The sequence below is a fragment of the Arachis ipaensis genome, chromosome B10, assembly GCF_000816755.2.
Source record: "Arachis ipaensis cultivar K30076 chromosome B10, Araip1.1, whole genome shotgun sequence".
Lineage (NCBI taxonomy): Eukaryota > Viridiplantae > Streptophyta > Magnoliopsida > Fabales > Fabaceae > Arachis > Arachis ipaensis.
The window spans coordinates 93,467,719-93,491,318 of record NC_029794.2 but is presented as its reverse complement, the minus strand read 5'-3'; the positions used below and the strand labels follow the sequence as shown (position 1 = coordinate 93,491,318).

Here is a 23,600-nt window from a genome sequence, read left to right as displayed (position 1 = left end):
AACAAAAGGCAAACATATTCACATATATACAATAGCCAATAATATAGCACCATTGCAATTTTCCGATAACGGTGCCATAAATTTGATAAAGAATATTTTCGTTGGTTAGGAATTTCATACAAAATAATTCCCGTTGATAGTATAATTCCCAACTAACTAACAATACTCAAATCAAATTTAAAAGATTAGTTGTCACATGTACAAACCCCAATAAAAATTAACCGAAGTATTTAAACCTCGGGTCGTCTCACAAGAAATTGCAATGAAGTGTTCAATTATTGGCTATGAAGGAATAAGGGGTTTGATTTATAAAAAGGGACAAGAAAATAAATGGCAAGAAAATAAAGCAAACAATTAAAGGAAACAAGTGATAAAGAGAGACATTCATGGCAAGGATTGAGAATATAAGCTTTCTATCCTAGTCATTAATCATAACAATGATTAACAAGAATTTATCTTATTTAGTCAACCCTAACAACAGAAGAAAGTGCAATGTTATCTTCTCATGAGAGAAAGTCAAATGAGACTAGCTAATCTCAATCCAAAAGTTCTAATCAACTCACTAATTGAATTAGCAAGAGATTAGAGTCAATGGAGATGATACTAGCTAACAACTCTAGGTCACCAACATAAGTTGAGTCTTAATGACTCAAGATTGCATAATTCCTCTTTCTAAGCCAAGAATGCTAAAAAATCTACTCTAATAACCAACCAAGCATTTTGTCAAACACTTGGAAGGCATAAAAGAAAAACATAATGAATTGCAAGAAAGAATAAAATCTACCAACTACCCAATGCAAGAAAAGTAAGATCAACAACTCAATTCAATAATAAAAGGAACATAAAACATCAATTGCATTAAAGGAAACCAAACCTAACAAGAGTTCATCAATAAACTAAAAGGGGCATAAAAAGGAAAATTAACAATGCAAACTAAGAGAATTAAGATGTAGGAACAAGAAATTACAAGGAAAACTAAAGGAAAATAAGAATTGAATCCTAGATCTAAGATGCAAATGCCCTAAGAACCCTAATTCTAGAGAGAAGAGGGAGCTTCTCTCTCTAGAAACTAACCTACATGATGCTATCCTACAACTAAGTGCTCCCCCTTTGCCCAAGATTGAATTCTGCATGAAATACCCTCAGAAATGAGTTGAATTTGGGCATGGACAGCTCAAAAATTGCCCCCAGCGAATTCACTTTAAGTGAGTCATGTGCCGAGCGTCACGCGTACGTGTGGACGACGCGTACACGTTGTTGGCCAAAACTCCTACTCACGCGTAAGCGTGAGTGACGCGTGCGCGTGGATTGCAAATCTTCTTCTCACACGTACGCATGGATGATGCGTGTGCGTCGCCCTCAAATCTCCAAATGCTCATTTCTTCATGAATTCTCCACTTTGCATACTTTTCTCTTCACTTCTTCCATCTAATACTTGTATTATGAACCTGAAATCACTCAAGAAATACATCAAGACATCGAATGGAATTAAAGTGAATTAAAATCACCAATTTAAGGGCCTAAAAAGCATGTTTTTACACTTAAGCACAAATTAAGGGAGAATTACAAAACCATGCTATTTCATTGAATAAATGTTAGAAAAGGTGATAAAATCTCCTAAATTAAGCACAAGATAAACCATGAAATTGGGGTTTATCAGTCTGCCAGAATTACTTCCGGCTCATTGTGATCAACACCATAAGCCTCTGAAATAAACTACACACAATATAAAATATAGAGGATTACACACCAAAAAAAATATAATTCAGTATAAATACATATGAAAATCGACTCATTTTTTTCTATATGGAAAAGTTTGAGGGTTTTTTTTTTTGCTAGAAATGAACTTATTTAGTGTAATTGCAGGTGAGTGGATTCTACAGGTGGAGTGAAAGAGCGGTACTCTCGCGCGATCTAGAATTTTCGCAAATAAATTCTCGTTGTAAGTATAGCTTCTAGACCGACAAGAATTCCTTTCTTACAAAAGTTTTGGTTGTCACAAGTAACAAACCCAATAAAATTTATAAACCGAACTATTCAAACCTCGGGCCGTCTTCTCAAGGAACTGTAGGGAGGTGTTCTTATTATTAGTTATGGAAAACAGTGTTTTTGGGTTTTAAAAGGTTTGAACAAGGAAAATAAATTGCAAGAATTAATAAATTAATAACTAATAAAATTCTTGGCAAGGTATGAAAATTCGGAAGCCCTATCCTAGTTATCCTTATCGATGGTGATGAGAATTGAGTTTTAATCCCACTTAGTTAACCTTTACTAAAGCAAGGGAAAGTCAAGTGGACTAATTAGTTAGATCCTCAAGTCCTAGCCAACTCCTAAGAAAGGACTAGAGTTAGGGAAATTCAATTCAATTAGCAAAAGTAACAATTAACAACCATGATAAGTTTGATAACTCAAGAGTCTCCAGTTAATCAATTAAAGCCAAGAATATAAAAAGCTAAATAAGAATTATAAATATGAAATACCTCAATTTATATTGGATAAAGAAAATCCTAACATGAATGGTTCATAAGCCAATTTGGCAACATAAGTAATTAAATAAAAGCATTAAAGTATCTGAAAGTAAGAGAGAAATATAAAGTAAAAGGAATATTGAACCTGAGAAGAAGTTGAAATCCTAAATCCTTTAAGAGGAATCCTAATCCTAAAACCTAAGAGAGAGGAGAGAACCTCTCCCTCTAAAAACTACATCTAAATTATGAAAAGTGAATTATGAGTTTTTTTCATGAATGGATGCATTCTCCCACTTTATAGCCTCTAATCTGTGTTTTCTGGGTCGAGAACTGGGTCAGAAACAGCCCAGAATTCGCTAGAAAAGAAATCTGCCACGCTGATTTTTCGCCACTGCAATGCGTCCGCGTGGAACACGCGTTCGCGTTGTCTAGCGATATAGCCACTATAGCAAATTATATATCAAATTGAAGCCCCGGATGTTAGCTTTCCAACGCAACTGAAACCGCATCATTTGGACCTCTGTAGCTCAAGTTATGACCGTTTTAGTGTGAGAGGGTCAGACTGACAGCTTTGCAGTTCCTTCAACTTCTTGTATTCCTTCTACTTTTGCATGCTTCCTTTCCATCCTCTAAGCCTTTCCTGCCCTGTAATCTCTAAAAACACTTAACACACATATCAAGGCATCGAATAGTAATAAGAGAAGATTAAACATATCAAAATTAAGACCAAACAAGCATGTTTTCAATCATAGCACAAAAATCAGGAAGGAGAATGTAAAACATGCATTTTGTATGAACAAGTGTATGAAAGATTGACAAAATCTACTTAATTGAGCACAAGATAAACCATAAAATAGTGGTTTATCTTGGAGCAAGCCCAACACACAAGACACGTGTTAGACACGTGTCACGTGTTGATTCGATGTGATTTTAACACGTGACCTGCGTGTTGGATGCTCTGCTTATAAATGCAAAGCTCTTTACCATTTTACTTCATTGTGAAGAAAGTTGTTTTAGTATGTTGGTGGTGTGATGGAGGGTGCTGCAAATATAGTAGTATATCACAATAGTGAGATTATACAAAATACATGAAGGGCTGAGCTTTGCATGTGTGAATTTATTTTCGTTTGTGGTTTCAAGCACTATAACATTTGCGGAGCTATATTAAGATCTCTGTCAAGCATAGAAGTGATATCTTAAAGAGGGTCAGTAATATTCTGTACAGAAATCTCATTATCGTATTTGGCGGCCTAATACAGTTTGATATTGTGTCAGTCAAGCAAGTATGCAGCATATATTTCATATTCACCAGCAAACTCAGGTACAACAGTCGAAGATTGAATTGTATGTTAAGTTTGAACATATAGCTGTAGATGTGATTCAACATGACTCAAATATGTAAAATGATAGAGTTAAAGTGTACGAAAGAATGAACAGTGATAGCGACGAAGACTTCGAAGCTAACTATGAAGCCAATGACGAGAATAAGGATGGTTATAGGGTAGGTGAGGTAGTTATGAAAAATGTAATCGTTCCACCCATAATCAGTCAATTCATGGATGTTTCACCTTTTATGTATAACTTGGATCTTGACGCCATGCGTGTACCGTTAATTCTCTGAATATGCGAACATGGGTATGTGTGAAGTGAGTAATACGTTTTCCTTAATTTATGTTTTAGATGGATCAATGAGTGACAATTTATTCTTTTGTAGATGTTGTTGATCTTGAGGACGGAGAGTTTAGGATTGAAATGGAATACAGTTCTAGAAAGTTAGTCATCACGAAAATTAGGAGTTACACTTATTATTAGTTAGTTAGTTATATTTATTTGGCCGAAGCCATTAAGAAAACATGAAGCCAAACGTGGCTTGTATTATATTATTACAATATTATATTATTACTTATTTATAATATGACACATGCTCCCTTTATATATATAACCAAATGAAAGAATTAGAAACGTGGGTTATGTGCTTTTGTGCAGATATATATACATACATATAATTGTTACACATGCCACTTTTAATTATTAATCAATGACACCTAATGAAGCATTAGCCACCACAAATTATCCATTCATTCTTATCAGCTTTATTACTTTCATTTCTTTACTCTCACCACCGAATTGAACTTGGAAAAAAGGCCGAGAGAATGTGAGCTGGAAACTCATGGAAACTATGAGTTTCTAGTTCTAATTTCTTGGTATCTGTAATTCTAATAAAAAAATCTAATTCAATAAAAATATTTGTATTTTTCTCTTTTATACGTTGGTGTTACTATTATCTGGTAAAAATTGACGGTGACGTAGTTCCTCTTTTTTTTTGGGTTCGGCCAATTAGAGTTTTAGAAGGTACAGGTAATTTTTGATGTTTTCTTATTCAGCGGCTCAGTTAGAAAATTTTTTTAAAAAAACAAATAGCCAGTTTTTAATCTACTTGTCCAAAAAAATTAGAAGAGGAAAAAGAGGGAGAATGAAACCCTAGATCTACGCCACTGTATTCATTTTGTCACCGTCAAGCTCGCTATAGCTACTGAGATCGGAGGGAGAGTAACCGGCGACGCCCGCGATGCCATCCTTGCCGAAATCCAGGAGCAGATTTCCATCCTCAACTCCACTTTCTCATGGAAGGAGTCAGATCGAGCCGCCGCCAAGCGGCCATTCACGCGCTCGCCAATCTTGCCAAAAACGGTAAATCCTCCGTTCCTCTTCCTCGATCTCCTAGCGTGTTGCTCCCTTCATTTCAATTTTTGGCAAATTTGGTCGTGCATGTCTCTTGGTGTAAATCCTTCGGTGGTTGTGTCTTGCAGAGGAAGTGGTGAACGTGATTGTCGAAGGAGGAGCTATTCCTTCGTCGCGTCTCCTGAGGTCACGACACGGTAACTTTTGAGATCTCCTTCTGTGTTCTTTTGTGCATTCCTATGGAAGCTTCTTTTTTGTTAATTTTGTGATTTCCTCTACATTAATTTAGTTTGATTGATTACTCTCTGATTTCGGATTTGGCTTGTTACTTTTGCGATTATTTAGCAACTTGATGGCGATACAATTAGTAACTTCATTTTGGTTTTTGGCAAAGTTAGAGTTATTTATCTAACATTGAATGCCATATTTCAAAAACTAGTTAAACCTATGAGGATTGAGCGGTAGGCCATTGTAAACTTCTTAGCTCGCTGTGACACACATTTTCTGTGTAATACCATCAAGAAGTGTGCTGAAGTGAAGGGGATTGTAAGAGTTTTATGGCTAATTTAGTCTTTATTTAAGCATGTTTCTTCCAATGATGGTAGCAAATATGAAGGTATCATCAGATGAGTGTTATCTAATAATGGCATTAGTTTGCGGTTGAAAAGATTTGAAGTCCTCATTCATGTACGTTATTATTGTGATGTTCTTTTCAGGAAACTATTTATGGACTAGATGAATTGTAAGCTTTTTGCCCTCAATCTTTATCTTTATGCTTTATTAGTACTGTTATTAATTTAATCTTTATATTATAATTAATTTTTCAAAGGCTTTGTAATAATAAGTTTATTCTTTGGTATAATTTTAACTTCGAATATCACATGTCCGTAGGAACTGCTTAAAAGAATATAAATTCTTCACTTTATTACAACTGTGGTGATGAACTGATGATTGGCCTCGTTCCTAGTGAAATAAATAGCTATTGCTATTGCTTGAGATAGTTTATCCTTTTTGATTTTTTTCCTGTAAAAGAACTTGCAATTACCAATTAAAGTGCAAGAGCTAAATGACTAGTTGCTTTCCAGTTTTAATTATTCATATTTTTTCCTTTATAAGGTTTGAAACTGCGTTTTGATGTGTTTTTTTCTTTCATGTCTTGTAGTAATTAGCCTCATGCCGTAAAAGAATATGCTTTGTGGTTTGGTGATCTTAATGACTTGAGGATTCTACCAGATGCAAGCCAAGATCTTTATATTAGAGTTCCTGCTTCAGAGTTAGGTATGTAATACATTTACTTGGCATTAAAATGCTCTTAATCTTTCTCTAATCCTAAATTATATCACATGGTTTATCTTTGTGTTTTGTACTGTGACATTAAAAAATTCAAGAGACAAAAAATGGATGCAAGGGCAAGATACAAATTGCAGTTTGGGTCATAATTGGCGTATTATATGTACCTCCTCTAAAGAAGGAGACTTTGTCTAGACACTCATTCTTAGGCAAGTGGTCTTCGGGGCCAACGGCTTGGACCTAGTGCAGAAATTAAGGTAAAAACTCCAGTTTGACTTTGCTTCTAGCAACATCAAGTATCTAAAATCTATAATTTTGATATATTGATATATGTCTTTATGCAGGTTCAATATCCAAGCAGTACTGATCTGACACACGTCAAAGATTCAAGGTTTGGCTCGCTCATTATTATAGTTTGGATTTTTTAAAAAAAAAAATTATCTGATTTTTCACTTTAAAGGAATCTGATTATAAGCAAATGCTGAACATTGAAGTCAATATTGTCATAGTTGTTTGTTCAGTTTTGTTTCCCTGGAGTATAACAGCCTTACACTTTTCTTGCCGTTCATGTTGACAGCTTGAATCAGGCTGGGCAATATGATCTTGTGCAATTAAAGAATTGGATCAAGGACCAGCTGCATCCACAATGAACTCAGTTCTCTCATTGGATGACGGAAGATGGTCGCATCCTGTTGTAACTGAATCAAAGGAGGACTCTTTCCACTTTTTCAAACAGCCTTTGCCACCTCCTGTTCTTGCTCAGGTGTATCCTGAGTCTTCTCCCATTCCTCCTTCAAAAGTTGCAGATCCAAGGCCTGGACCAGCTAAATCTTCTCAGGATTCTGGACCTGGTCCCAGTACATACCAACACCTACATATTGTAAGCCTGATTTATTTTACGTTTTAAATGGAATTGTTCAAAGCACATCATGGACTCTCTTGATCATTCACTGTGACTTGTTCTTATGTGTGGTTTGTTTGGTTCTTAAACCAGGTAATAAATTATTATGAGTTCACTTTACTCTGTGTTGCAACCTGTAAAATGATGGAAGACTTTTTGAGACTGGCTTGCGAAAACACATGGAAAAACTTAGAGACATGTGATGTTCTTGCAGGCTCCCTGGTAAAAGAAGTCATAATTTTTTCTGCTAATTTTAATATATTTTTATGCTTGCAATTTTATGTCTACGGAAAAACAGGATTTTTTATATCACTACACTTATTATCCTAAAGCAGGAGTCAACTTCAGACTCGGTAAGATAATGGTTATGTTTACTCTTGTGGTTCAGGTTTTTATTTTTAAATGATTATGTAGACTGTTTCTTCATTTTTTCTATTTCCAATTTTATCCTGTCAGACAAAGTGAGACTTCTACTGATCTGAGGTTGTGATGCATGGGGTTTATGAGTGTTGCATAATTTGTTCTTATTGTTATCTGAGATTATTTATCTACATTTGTTGTGAAAGTGCTACTAAACCTCTGTTGGAACTGTAAATCATATGATAGGATTTTCTCAATTACTTTTAAATGAAACTTGTTCTTAAGCCAATTCTCTTGGAATTATCGTTGGGAGATAAAATGATTCTCAAATGGAATAATGCAAAACATATATGAATAGAGCTAAATGCAGTATTCCTTAGAATTAGGAGACTCAAGATTGTAATTCTCTCATGATTCATTAATAATTTTTTTAACTATTTGTTGTAATTTTAATTATTTTCAGTTGAGCAATGTATGTCTAATTTAATTTCTTGTTCAGTGTTCAACATTGAATGAAGAAGAAATATTTGAAGTTCAGGACAGCTTATCACTGTTTCCTTTAGGCTGGATACATGTAAGCTCCATTATCCTTGACTGTCACTTATTCATTCTTAGCTCTGATGGTGGGTTGAACCATCAATGTTTTCCCTAATAATAGATAGTTAGATACAACTGAAGATAGTATAAGCTGCTCTTCTATTCTTTTTTCTTTTTCCAACAAAATCATAACTTGTAACATACAGTCAGCAAAGGCATGTAAGGTTTTAAATTTACCTACCTGAATGGTTGTATATTTTTTTTCTTTATAGATTAGGTTGAGAAGTGAGTGAAGAAAGGAAACTTGCTGATGATAATGTCATAACTGGAACTTCTTTTAGATAGATATATCCATTATTCTTGGATGCTATTTGCTTTGTCAATAGGTTCTTATATATTTGTTTTAAAGTAGTTCTTATATATTTGCATTGTCAATAGGTTCTTATATATCCATTGCTGATGATTTTGTTTTTAGTATTTCTTTTGTTTAAATATGTAATATTTTAATTTTCTTTTACGTTTTTAATGTCTTGCTTAAGTATTTTTTCTAAATAGTAAATGATTAGTATAATGATGTAATTCTAACATCCAAATTAATATTTTAAGAATAATATTGACAGGTTTGTGGAGGTTTGAAACCCCCACAGAATAGCTATTCTTTTTAAAATGGAAAAATTTTTTTGTGGGGGTTTTGAACTGCCACAAATATTAACAAAAAACTGTCACAAAATGCCTAGCACAAAACCCCCACAAAAGGATAGAAAACTGCCACTAAATGACATTGTGGGGGTTGTGAAAAACCACCACAAAGGAGTTCGTGGCACCTCAAATTTTGGGGGTTTTGGAAACTGCCACAATCCTTTTTGTGGGGATTTAAAACCTCCACAAATAAGAAAAAAAACTGTCACAAATAAACAAAAACCTTGTAGTGTATGTGGCTGAAAAATAGTTAACATGACAAATTTTGTCAATGAAATTTTGTTTAAACTCAGAAATTTAAAGAAAATATTTAGTTATCTAAAGTAAAATTTAAAAGTATTTCCAGGGGTTGGTAAAAATTTAGTTTTCTTGAGTAAATGAATCATTTGCATTTTAATCTTTACTTTTACAGCATTTTTCATTCCCTACTGAGAACTAGTGGTTTGTTCTCAACCTAAAATCTTTCACCCTTTCAGTGACACAGGTTCGAAGACTCAGTTTGAACCTGTGGGCGATTATTAGACTTATTTATGAGTTAAGTTTTTTAGTTGAGTTACTTTCATAGAATTCCCTCGCCTTTGTTGTTTAAGTTTTTATTTTATTCAAAGGGATAGGTATTGCATTCGAGTTTTATATTGAATTTGTTTGTATAGCATTTATTATTAGTAGTAATTATGTGATACTATTACTTGGTGATATTTGATATATGATTTTAATTAATAGAAACAAACTTTTCAGGCATTTTTCTTAAAAATTGACACGTGATATCGAACTAAAGGCTCAATATTAAATAGTAAATAAGGAAAGCAGATTAATAATGCCTTATCTTTAGTATGATCGTGACGTGCTTAAAGTTAGGGTGTTACACTGAGCCACATATGTTCTATGCAGAATGTAAGACGTGTGGTCATCGGTGGGATTGGCTTATCCGAACCATCTTGATACGGAAGAAAGGTTGTTAGGAGATACGAAGATATAAACGGGAGGCACACATACACCATGAGAACAATTTCACAAGATCATTTCAACTTCAATTCAAACATGGTTGCTGAGGCTATTTGGTTGAAACTGACCAATCCCTAAAGGAGAAATCGATAATTGCGGAAGTCTAGTCCAGGTTCAACTACATCATTAGTTACCGATACAATGGTTTAAAAGATGCCTGACTCAGTTGTTGGTGCGGAATTTATACCCACAAACTAACCGGCAAGTACACCGGGTCGTACCAAGTAATACCTCAGGTGAGTGAGGGTCGATCCCACGAGGATTGATGGATCAAGCAACAATAATTGAGTGATTGGCTTAGTCAGACAAGCAGAAAATAGTGTTTGAGAGTCCAAAAAGCATTAAATAGTAAATTCCGAGTTTGAAGATAGGCAAGTGAATAAGTTGAGAATAAAATATGGAGAAAGCAGTTAAGGTTTCAGAGTTATCTATTTTCTAGATTGACTTTTCTTATTAATTTATTTTAATCATGCAAGATTTTAATTCCTGGCAAACTATGTATGACTAAACCCTAATTCCTTAGACCTTTTTAGTCTTCTCTAAAATTTATCAACCGCCAATTTCTTGGTCAATTAATTCCAATTAGAGGGTGAAGTTCAAGTCTAGTTTATATGCCACAAAAATCCTAATTATCCAAATATAAGGGGATTATATGTCACGTATCCTGTTAAGTCCAGATTATTAGAATTTAGGAGAAATTATTTTCAAGCTATTGTTCAAGTAAAGAGCTTTTCCAAGTTATACAAGAACTCAATTAGAAAGAGGGTCATATTTTCGTTCCACCCAAATTCATAAGATAAAGAACGAAAATAATTCTTGAATTATAAATCAGGACATGAATTAAAATACAAAAATAATAGAATCAATCCATACAAATAGACAGAGCTCCTAACCTTAACAGTGGAGGTTTAGTTGCTCATGGTTCAGAGTGGAAAACTAGGATTGTAAATTGGGCTGAGATGGAATGAAAAGTGGAATAATCCTCCCTAGAAGAAAAGTATCTTTTTCCTTTTATATCTAATCCTAATTAATTTAAAATCTAATTTCTAAAACTAAAATAATATCTTTTCCTGTTTTAAAATAAAATACAAATTTAAATCAGAATTAATTATGGCAATCAGCAAGTCTTCAATTGATGGATGGGGACCACTTGCTTCATAGGATCCATGCCTAACTTAGGAAGTAATGAGAAGTGTTCCCCTGAGTCCTCCATTTTGCAGCCTCTAATCTGTGTTTTCTAGGCTGAAAACTGGGTCAAAAACAGCCCAGAAATTGCCCCCAGCATTTTCTGCACGTGGCACATGTCACGCGTACGCGTCAGTCACGCGTACGTGTCGATGGTCTTCTTCGTGTGTCACGTGTATGCGTCAGGTACACGCACCCGTCGCCGTGAAAATCTCCAAATCACGCGCACGCGTCAGGTATGCACACGCGTCGCTCCTCGCTTGTCATCTTCTTTAATTCTTGTTCTGCAGAAACTCCATCAAATCCAGCCGAATGCTACCTAAAATAAACAGAATTGCACAAGACTCAAAGTAGCACCATAGTGGCTAAAAGATAATTAATTCTTGATTAAACTCAACAAATTAAATACAAATTCACTAGAAAAAGATAGGAAAGATGCTCACGCATTACAACACCAAACTTGAACTGTTGCTTGTCCTCAGGCAACCAAAACTAATATAGACTTAGGATGTGAATTTGCATGAGAATGAGAGTTCGATTAAGCTCAGGTCTCTTCTTATAGTGGGGTTTACAACTGCGATCCTGAGTAATTTTGGCATCTCACTTTCCTTTGAATCAGAAGGATGTTATTGTCATTTGGAATTAGAATCCGGATAATATTATGAATTCTCTAATCTTTTGTAACTCAATTTAACCCTTGAACACAACAATTTTTCTTTGATTCTCTTTTCTTTGGTGCTTTGCACCTTGAGCCTAGCCGTGACTTTAAATGTTTTGTCTCAAGCTTCACTGACACAAAAATACCACAAGCACTTAACTGGGGAACTCTCTTTAAGTTCTGATTTTTTCTTTCAGTTGCTCCCAGATAGTGGTGCTCAAAGCCTTTGGCATACTCTGTTAATTGCAATTGATCTCGACTCTAAATGTTTTGTCTCAAGAATTACTTGACACAAGAACATCACAAGCATATGACTAGGGAAACAACTCTTTGAGCTTTTAATCATGTCTGAACTCCCTAGTCATTGATGCTCAGAGCCTTGGACCTTGCTTTTATATCTTTTTTTTGCTGTTTCTTTTGTTTCAAAGATTAAACTTTTACTTATTGCAAAAAATTCATAATAGTTCTCTAAATTCCTGTTCCTTGTACATCAACATTCTTTGATTCAAATTTAAATATGCACTATTCATGTCATGCATTCAGAGTCACAGAAAATACCACCACAATTGAAAAAATGAGACTACTCTTAAAAAAGTAAACTCAATTTCTCATGCACTACATCCCTTTTTCTTCTTTCTTTTCTTTTGATTTCAAGCTCAGTGAGCAATACATGAGACACCTTTTCAGAATAATAAAAAATTAAATAACAGAATAAACAGTGAATTAAACTAGAATCTAGGAATTGAAATAAAAACTGATCATGCAATAACAAAAATAGCCGAAAACAAGAATAGAATATAATAAGAACGGGAGGAAATATAGAATGAAAGGAAATCAACCACCTTAGTTATCTTAGTGGCCGTCTCATTCTTTACGCTGTGCTCCTTCGTGAAGATTATTCGCCTTCCTTTGGTGCCATTAAAATAGACAGAAAAACTATTAGCGAAGCATCAATACCAAACTTAAAGGTTTGCTTGTCCTCAAGCAAAGAAGAACTGAAAACAAAAACAAATAGTTAGATGAAAGAAGAAGAAAATGATAAAAGAAAAAGAGAGAATTAGGATTTGGGAGGGAGAGAGAATGAAAATAGGGCGGCGCACTGGGTAAGTGATGCGGCGTGATCGACGTGTACGCACGCAGCGTGCGTACGCGTGGTTCGCGAAAAAGGGAAGGGACGTGGAAGCGTCCAGTGCGCTTGCGCGCCACAGTGGTTGTGCCACTAGCGCGAAGCCAGTGCCGCGCTGGCGTAACTCTCTGTAACTTTTATATTGGTGGAAACTTTTGATGCGACGCGTATGCGGCAGGTGCGCACACGCGTGGGTGGCCACAAGGTGAGGGTGACGCGTACGCGTGGGGGACGCAGACGCGTGGGTTGAGTTGCGCGGCTAGCACAGTACCAGCGTGAGACCAGCACAACTTTCGGCCATGCACCCATTTATGTCAATTTTTAAGGCACGCGTGCGCGCTATGTGCGCTCCCGCGTGGATTGCCAAAACTCAGAGTGTCGCGTACGCATCTGATCCATGTACGCGTGGGTGAGTTGGTGCGCGAGGCATAGATCTTGCACAACTCCATTGCAACTTTCGGCCTTTCTTCTCTCGTCTCTTTTTTTTTTCGAAGTGTTCGGTTCCTGTTCTAAAATAGCTGCATGATCAGAGCACACAGAACGAAAGAAAAATAGTAAAAGCTCAATAAAAATCAAATAACAGAAAATCACTACTACAAAAAATAACTAAGGATACGAAATTATCGGGTTGCCTCCCGACAAGCGCTTCTTTACCGTCACTAGCTTGACGATCAGCTCCTCTAAGGAGGAGGATCATAGGGGCTCAACTCTTCACCCCTTACTTTGAACTTCTTTCCTGTGTCTCCATAGAGTAGTTCAATATGCTCCAGAGAGAGGATTCTGTTTACTGTATAAATCCACATTGGATTGCTAGTCAACACCACTTTCATTCCTGGGGAGAAACCTTCAGTGGGGATCTTTTTGTTTCTCCATCCTCTGGGTACTTTCTTCTTTTTGGGAACCTCCTCCTTGGTGGATGATGCATTCCCGACACCAAACTTAGGTTTGATGTCAAGAGAAATTTTATTGATTGTCACCAAAGGAGGTTTGAGCTGCAGATTCTGTTGTGCATCATCAGGGGGTTCTTGAAGGTTTTGATCAATAAGCTCAGTCTGCATGCATCTTTCTTCTTCACCTGTTGAATGTATATCTTTGAAGACATGAAAGACCAGTTGCTCATTATGCACTCTAAGAACTAATTCACCTTCTTCCACATCAATAAGAGCTCTTCCTGTGGCTAGGAAAGGCCTTCCTAGAATTATCGAGGCATTCTCATCCTCCCCCATGTCAAGAATTACAAAATCTTCTAGGAGGAAGAACTTACCCACTTTGACCAAGATATTCTCCACTAATCCATATGCAAGCTTCATAGAATTAGCTGCCATTTGTAATGCTATCCTTGTGGGTTTTGCCTCTTGGATTTGCAGCTTCTTCATCACAGACAAGGGCATTAAATTGATGCTTGCTCCCAAATCACATAACGCTTTCTCAAAGCTTCTGCTCCCAATGGTGCATGAAATTTGAAAGCTCCCTGAATCTGTGATGAGTGGATAATTTATACCCTTTTTGGCATTGTTTTTACATAGTTTTTAGTATAACTTAGTTACTTTTTATTATATTTTTATTAGTTTTTATTCAAAAATTACATTTCTAGACTTTACTATGAGTTTGTGTGTTTTTCTGTGATTTCAGGTATTTTTTGGCTGAAATTTAGGGACCTGAGCAAAAATCTGATTCAGAGGCTGAAAAAGGACTGTAGATGCTGTTGGATTCTGATCCTCCTGCACTCGAAGTGGATTTTCTAGAGCTACAGAAGCCCAATTGGCGCGCTCACAATTGCGTTAGAAAGTAGACATCTTGCGCTTTCCAGCAATATTTAATAGTCCATACTTTGCCCGAGATTTGATGGCCCAAACTGGTGTTGAAAGTCAGCCAAAAACTTTCTGGCGTAAAACGCGAGAACTGGCATAATTCTTGGCGTTAAACGCCCATTTTGGCACCCAGGGTGGCGTTTAACTCCAACTTGAGGCATATGCAGGTGAAAGCTTGAAAGCTCAGCCCAAACACTCACCAAGTGGGTCCCGGAAGTGGATTTCTGCACTATCTGCACTTAGTTACTCATTTTCTGTAAACCTAAGTTACTAGTCTAGTATAAAAATTACTTTTAGAGATTCATTTTGGAACTCATGACATTTTTTACACTTCATATTGTATCTTCTATGGCATGAGTCTTTAAACCCCATAGGTGGGGGTGAGGAGCTCTTCTGTGTTTCAATGGATTAATGCAATTACTACTGTTTTCTATTCAGTTACGCTTGATTCTATTCTAAGATACTCATTCGTACTTCAATATAGAGAATCTGATGATCCGTGACACTCATCATTATTCTCAATTCTATGAACGCGTGCCTGACAACCACTCCCGTTCTATCTGAGCTCAACGTAGTCATTGGGCGATAGCTTGAGTGCGTATCTCTTGGGTCTCTGATCCACGGACCGAGTCCGGGAGATTAGAACCTTCGTGGTAGAGGCTAGAACCAATTGGCAGCATTCCTGGGATCTGGAAAGGCTAAACCTTGTCTGTGGTATCCCGAGTAGGATCTGAGAAGGGATGACTGTGAAGAGCTTCAAACTTGCGAATATTGGGCGCAGTGACAGTGTACAAAAGGACAAGGGTCCTATTCCGAAGCTAGCGGGAACCAACAGATGATTAGCCGTGGGGTAGCTGTACTTGGTATTTTTCATCCGAGACGAGAAATCTGACAGTTGATTAGCTGTGCAGAGATCGTACCTAGTATTTTTTATCCGAGAGGATCATACAGCTTGCCATTGAAGGAAGCCATGTGTGTTTGGAGAAGAAGACAGTAGAAAAGCAGAGATTCAGGCGACAGAGCATCTCTGGAACCTAAACCTGTTCCTCATTACTGAATCACAAGTACCATTTATTTCATGTTATTTACTTTTCATAAACAAAATCATTTTTATCATTAATCTCCTAACTAAGATTTACAAGATAACCATAGCTTGCTTCAAGCCGACAATCTCCGTGGGATCGACCCTTACTCACGTAAGGTATTACTCGGACGACCCAGTGCACTTGCTGGTTAGTTGTGCGGAGTTCTAAAAAGTGTAATCACAATTTCCCACACAAATTTTTTGGCGCCTTTTCCGGGAATTGTTCGAGTTTGGACAACTGATGGTTTATTTTGTTGCTTAGATTAGGAAAAATTTATCTTTTTGGTTTAGAGTCACTAAATTTAAGTCCTTTATTTTCTTTTCAAAAATTCTATTTTTCTTTATTAATCTTTAATTTTCTTTTGAGTTTTTTGTTTGAGTTTAGTTTCATGTTTTAAGTTTGGTGTCAATCGCATGTTCTTATTTTCCATTTAATTTTTTGAATTACATGTTCTTTTTATTCTTTATATTTTCGAGTTTTATGCTCCTTGTTCTTTCTTAATCTTCAAGTTGTTCTTGTTTATTTTCCTTGTTTGATCTTTAGTTTTTCTTGTTTTGTGTCTTTCCTTGTTTTTCTTGTGTATTTTCGAATTATTAGTGTCCAAAGTATAAAAATCTTTAAGTTTGGTGTCCTTTGTGTTTTTATTTTCTTAAATATTTCCAAAATTTGTTCTTGGTATTCATCTTGATCTTCAAAGTGTTCTTGGTGTTCATCTTGACATTCAAAGTTTTCTTATTTGTTTTCTTTGTTTTGATCTAAAAATTCTAAGTTTGGTGTCATTTTTTTTATTTTTCTCTTTCCTCATTAAATTCAAAAAATATCTTTTCCTTTAATTACTCATCATTTATGAATTACCTGTGTTGACTTAGTCAAAATTTTTAAAATTTGGTAGTTTCTTGTTAGTTAAGTTAAAATTTTAATTTTAAAATTTATCTTTTTCAATTTTTTTTTTATATTTTTTGAAAATCCTTTATAAAATTTTTCAAAATCTTTTTCTTTTCTTATTCATAATTTATAAATTACTCATAATATTTTATTATTTTGATTGAAAATTTTTAAGTTTGGTGTTTCCTTGTTGAGAAAGTTTCAATCTTTAAATTTTAAAATCATATCTTTTTCAAAACTCCCTAACCACTTTCTCTCTCTTCAATTTTCGAAAATCATATCCAAAATTTTTCAAATCTTTTTAATTAATTAGCCATTTTAATATTCGAATTTTTTTATTTTATTTTTTTCTTTTTAGTTTTCGAAACTTTTATTCTATTTTCCAACTACTTTGTTTTATCTTATTTCCTTTTAATTCAGTTTATCCTTAATTAATTTATATAAAAAGAAAAATATACTTTATTTGCAATCCACATCATCTCCCTTTCTCCATCATGGAACTAAGTGGAAATGAACAGTCCAGAAGGACTCTAGGTTCATATGCTAACCCCACTACTGCTTCATATGGGAGTAGTATCTGTATACCCCTCATCAGAGTAAGCAGTTTTGAGCTAAATTCTCAGCTTATTATCATGCAGCAAAATTGTCAGTATTCCGGTCTTCCACAGGAAGAACCTACTGAGTTTCTGGCACAGTTCTTACAAATTGCTGACACAGTATGTGATAAGGAAGTAGATCAGAATGTCTACAGATTGTTACTGTTTCTATTTGCTGTAAAAGATCAAGCTAAGAGGTGGTTAAATAACCAACCCACAGCAAGCATAAGAAAATAGAAACAGTTATCAGACAAATTCCTGAATCAATATTTTCCCCCAAAAAGGATGACACAGCTAAGGCTGGACATCCAAGGCTTTAAATAAGAGGATAATGAATCTCTCTATAATGCCTGGGAGAGGTACAGAGGGATGCTAAGGAAATTCCCTTCTGAAATATTTTCAGAATGGGTGTAGTTAGACATCTTTTACTATGGGCTTACAGAAAAAGCCCAGATGTCTCTAGACCACTCAGCTGGTGGATCTATACACATGAGAAAGACAATTGAAGAGGCTTAAGAGCTCATTGATACAGTTGCTAGAAATCAGCATCTGTATTTAAGTAGTGAGTCCTCCATGAAAGAAGAGGCTGAGGCAATATCCACTGAACTTAGTCCTCTAGAACAAATTGTTGAGCTTAATCAGCAACTATTTTCTATAACAAAATAATTAGCAGAATTTAAAGAGATGCTGCAAAAAACCAAAGATGCTAACCAAAATATGAAAAAATAATTAAATCAGACAAGACAGCAGCTATCTAAACAGATAACAGAAGAGTGCCAAGCTATTCAATTAAGGAGTGGAAAGACATTGAATACTTCAACTCAAGGCAGCAGAAAGCCAAGAAAGGAACAACTGGCAGAGGATGACCAACCCACTGCCCAAAATCCCTCTGAGGACAGTGAGAGCCCAGAGAGGAATGATTCTGGCGTTCAAACACCAGAAAAAGGTGAAAAAGTGGCGTTAAACGCCCAATGGGTAGCCAAATCTGGCGTTCAAATGCCAGAAAGGGGTGGTAATCTGGCGTTAAATGCCCAAACAGCACCCAATTCTGGCGTTCAAATGCCAATAAGGGATCAGACACTTGCAAGTGCTGGTAACAACCCCCTTAAGCAGGCTTCTCCAACCCCTTCTGTAGGAAATAAGCATGCAGCAACAAAGGTTGAAGAATATAAAGCCAAGATGCCTTATCCTCAGAAACTCTGCCAAGCGGAACAGGATAAACAATTTGCCCACTTTGCAGACTATCTCAGGACTCTTGAAATAAAGATTCCATTTGCAAAAGCACTTGAGCAAATACCCTCTTATGCTAAGTTCATGAAAGAGATCTTAAGTCATAAGAAGGATTGGAGAGAAACTGAAAAAGTTTTCCTCACTAAAGAATGCAGTGCAGTCATTCTGAAAAGCTTACCAAAGAAGCTTAAAGATCCCAGAAGCTTTATGATACCATACACATTAGAGGGTGCTTGTACCAAGACAGCTTTATGTGATCTTGAGGCAAGTATCAACCTAATACCTGCATCCACTATCAAAAAGCTTGGTTTGACTGATGAAGTTAAACCAACCCGGATATGCCTCCAACTTGCTGATGGCTCCATTAAATTTCCATCAGGCATAATTGAGGACATGATTGTCAAGGTTGGGCCATTTGCCTTTCCCACTGACTTTGTAGTACTGGAAATGGAGGAGCATAAGAGTGTAACTCTTATTCTAGGGAGACCTTTCCAAGCAACTGGACGAACCTTCATTGACGTCCAAAAAAGGGAGATAACCCTGAGAGTCAATGAGGATGAATTCAAGTTGAATGCTGTCAAAGCTATGCAGCATCCAGACACATCAAAAGACTGCATGAGTGCTGATATTATTGACTCCCTGGTGGAAGAGGTCAATATGACTGAGAGTCTCGAATCAGAGCTAGAGAACTTTTTTAAAGATGTTCAGCCTGATCTGGAAGAACCAGAGAAAATAAAAGAATCTCTGAAAACTCCTCAAGAAGAGGAGAAGTCTCCTAAACCCGAGCTCAAACCACTACCACCATCCCTGAAATATACATTTTTGGGAGAAGATGACACTTTTCATGTGATCATAAGCTTTGCTTTAGAGCCACAAGAAGAGGAAACACTAATTCAGGTGCTAAGGACACACAAGACAGCTCTTGAGTGGTCCATAAGTGATCTTAAGGGCATTAGCCCGGCCAAATGCATGCACAAGATCCTATTAGAGGATGATGTTAAGCCAGTAGTTCAACCACAGAGGCGGCTGAATCCAGCCATGAAGGAGGTGGTGCAGAAAGAGGTCACTAAGCTACTAGAGGCTTGGATTATTTATCCTATTTCTAATAGCCCCTGGGTGAGCCCTGTCCAAGTTGTCCCCAAGAAGGGAGGCATGACAGTGGTTCATAATGAAAAAATGAACTGGTTCCTACACGAACAGTTACAGGGTGGCATATGTGTATTGACTACAGAAGACTCAATACAGCCACCAGAAAGGATCATTTTTCTTTACCATTGATAGACCAGATGCTAGAGATACTAGCAGGTCATGAATACTACTGCTTTTTGGATGGTTATTCAGGTTACAACCAAATTGTAGTAGATCCTCAGGACCAAGAGAAAACAGCATTCACATGTCCTTCTGGAGTATTTTCCTACAGAAGGATGCCATTTGGTCTGTGCAATGCACCTGTAACCTTTCAGAGGTGCATGCTCTCTATCTTCTCTGATATGGTAGAGAAATTTTTGGAAGTCTTCATGGATGACTTCTCAGTATTTGGAGACTCATTCAACTCCTGTCTTGACCATCTAGCACTTGTTCTGAGATGGTGCCAAGAGACTAACCTGGTTTTAAACTCGGAAAAATGTCACTTCATGGTGACTGAAGGAACTGTCCTTGGGCACAAAATTTCAAACAAGGGAATAAAGGTGGATCAAGCTAAGGTAGAGGTAATTGAAAAATTACCACCACCTGCCAATGTTAAGGCAATCAGAAGCTTTCTGGGGCATGCAAGATTCTATAGGAGGTTTATAAAGGATTTTTCAAAAATTACAAAATCTCTGAGCAATCTGCTAGCTGCTGACACGCCATTTATCTTTAACACAGAGTGTCTGCAGGCATTTGAGACTCTGAAAGCTAAGCTAGTCACAGCACCAGTCATTTCTGCACCAGACTGGTCATTACCATTCGAACTAATGTGTGATGCCAATGATCATGCCATTGGTGCAGTATTGGGACAGAGGAATGACAAGCTTCTGCATGTCATTTATTATGCTAGCCGTGTTCTAAATGATGCACAGAAGAATTACACAACAACAGAAAAGGAGTTGCTTGCAGTGGTTTATGCCATTGACAAGTTCAGATCTTATTTAGTGGGATCAAAAGTGATTGTGTACACTGATCATACTTCTCTAAAATATCTCCTCACAAAGCAGGATTCAAAACCCAGGTTCATAAGATGGGTGTTGCTTCTGCAAGAGTTTGATATAGAAATAAGAGACAGAAAAGGGACAGAGAACTAAGTAGCTGATCATTTGTCCCGGATAGAGCCAGTAGCAGGAGTGTCCCTCCCTCCTACTGCGATCTCTGAAATCTTTCCGGATGAGCAACTCTTTACCATACAGGAAGTACCATGGTTTGCAGACATTGCAAACTATAAAGCTGTGAGATTCACACCCAAAGAGTACAGTAAGCAGCAAACGAAAAAATTGATTTCTGATGCAAAGTACTACTTATGAGATGAACCATATCTCTTTAAGAGGTGTGCAGACGGAGTAATCCGCAAATTTGTGCCTAGAGAAGAGGCACAGAAGATCCTTTGGCATTGCCATGGATCACAATATGGAGGACATTTCAGAGGTGAGCGAACAGCCACAAAAGTTCTCTAATGTGGCTTCTACTGGCCTACCCTCTATAGAGACTCCCGAGAGTTTGTACGTAACTGTGACAGTTGCCAGAGAGCTGGTAATCTACCTCATGGTTATGCCATGCCTCAGCAAGGGATCTTAGATATTGAGTTGTTTGATGTATGGGTATTGACTTCATGGGCCTTTTCCACCATCATATTCAAACACTTATGTTCTAGTGGCAATAGACTATGTATCTAAATGGGTAGAGGCAATTGCAACACCCACTAATGACACTAAGACAGTAATGAAGTTCCTCCAGAAGCATATTTTCAGTAGGTTCGGTGTGCCTAGGATACTGATCAGTGATGGAGGCACTCATTTCTGCAATAAACAGCTTGACTCTGCTCTGGTCCGATATGGAATTAACCAAAAAGTGGCGACTCCATATCATCCACAGACAAATGGGTAGGCTGATGTCTCAAATAGAGAACTAAAATGAATCCTGAAACGGACTGTAAGTACCCGTAGAAGGGATTGGGCAAGAAGTCTAGATGATGCTCTGTGGGCATACAGAACAACATTCAAGACCCCTATAGGAACTTCTCCATACCAGCTTGTGTATGGAAAAGCATGTCATCTGCCAGTGGAACTGGAACACAAGTCTTACTGGGCAACCAGGTTCCTAAACCTTGATGCTAAGGTAGCTGGAGAGAAAAGATTACTCCAGTTGAATGAGCTGGAAGAGTTTAGACTCAATGCTTTCGAAAATGCTAAAATTTATAAAGAGAAAGCAAAAAGATGGCATAACAAAAGGCTATCATCTAGAGTTTTTGAGCCAGGACAGAAGGTCCTACTGTTTAACTCTAGGCTCAGATTGTTCCCTGGGAAATTGAAATCCCAGTGGAGGGGACCATATGTGATTACAAGTGTGTCACCATATGGTTATGTAGAGCTTCAAGATATTGATTCTGTCAAAAAGTTCATTGTTAATGGACGGAGAATCAAACATTATCTTGAAGGAAATATTGAGCAAGATTGCTCAAAACTGAGACTAAATTTAAAAGCTCAGTAAAGTCCAGCTAAAGACAGTAAAGAATCGCTTGCTGGGAGGCAACCCAGCCATAAAATTAGATGTTTATAACAATTATATAAGTTCATTTAATTTTGTTATTCATGTTTGTTAAAGCTTTTCAGTGAACAAGTCAAGGAAATAGAGGTTCAGAACGTAAAGCAGAAGAATCACATAGAAAAAAGAGCTCACTAGCATTAAAACGCCAGTAAAGAGGCAATTTGGGCATTAAACGCCAGAATGGCTACCATTCTGGGCGTTTAACGCCAGTAAAGGTATCATTCTGGGCGTTAAGCGCCAGAATGGGCAGCATTCTGGGCGTTTAACGTCAGAATTGGCAGCATTCTGAGCGTTCAAAAAAATGCCCAGTAAAGAAGGATTTTTGGCGTTTAACGCCAGCCAGGGTATCTGGCTGGGCGTTAAACGCCCAAAATAGCCACCAGATGGGCGTTAAACGCCAGAATAGCTATCATTCTGGGCGTTTAACGCCAGAACAGCTAGAGGAGAGGTAATTTCGTTTCCAATTCAATTTTTTTTTAATTTTCATATTTTAATTCAAAATTTTCTGCATCCAAACATTACAAACATTCATTTTCTAATTTCCATTAACAAAAATTCATAATCTTATAAATTATTTTTTTAATTCTCTTTCAATTCTTTTAAATTCTTTTTCAAAACTCATTCATCTTTCTAATTTCTTTTCAAATCTTTTTAACTCATTCATATTATCTTTTATTTCTTAGATGCATAAATAAAAATTCAGATCTAACTTCCTCAAATCTTTTTCATATCTCTTAAATTTTGAAAACAATCTTCTCTTTTTCATATCATGTTTATCTTTTATCAATCATATCTTTCAAATCATATGTTTTTTAAATTCGAACCCATTCCTTCCCTCCCCTTTATTTATACATTCAGCCATCCCCTCTACTCCATCATTCGAATCCTTCTCTCCATCTATTCATCTTCTTTCTTTCTATTTTACTTGAGGACAAGCAAATCTCTAAGTTTGGTGTGATTTCCGTGGTCCCTGAGTTAAAACAAACCAATCTCATGGCACCCAAAGGAAGATAAACTGCTTCAAGAGAGAAGAAAGAAAGCAATCCAAAACCACGTTGGATGCACGAGAACTTCTGCACCAAAGAACATGCAGACCATTATTTCAAAATTGTGTGTAGAAGATCAGTGATCCCGGAAGTTAGGTTCAATCTGAAAGAAGATGAATACCCGGAGATCCAAGAGCAGATTCAAAACAGGGGTTGGGAAGTCCTGGCTAATCCTGAGATACATGTTGGAAGAAACATGGTCCAGAAATTTTATGCAAATCTATGGATGACAGAAAAGCAAAGATTAGAGGGAACTGCTTTCTACTCCTTTCAGACTATGGTCAGAGAAAAGGTTATT

At 36.6% G+C, this 23,600-nt stretch overlaps 2 long non-coding RNA genes across 2 annotated transcripts; both read left to right on the top strand.

The window, feature by feature from the left end:
• LOC107621957 lies at positions 4,897-7,422 on the top strand. The gene is made up of 6 exons (XR_001616006.2): positions 4,897-5,159; positions 5,279-5,347; positions 6,313-6,428; positions 6,539-6,697; positions 6,785-6,831; positions 7,018-7,422. It is a non-coding gene; the product is annotated as an uncharacterized LOC107621957 (long non-coding RNA).
• On the top strand, positions 7,562-8,658 carry LOC107621956. Its single transcript, XR_002356111.1, has 2 exons — positions 7,562-7,694; positions 8,201-8,658. It is a non-coding gene; the product is annotated as an uncharacterized LOC107621956 (long non-coding RNA).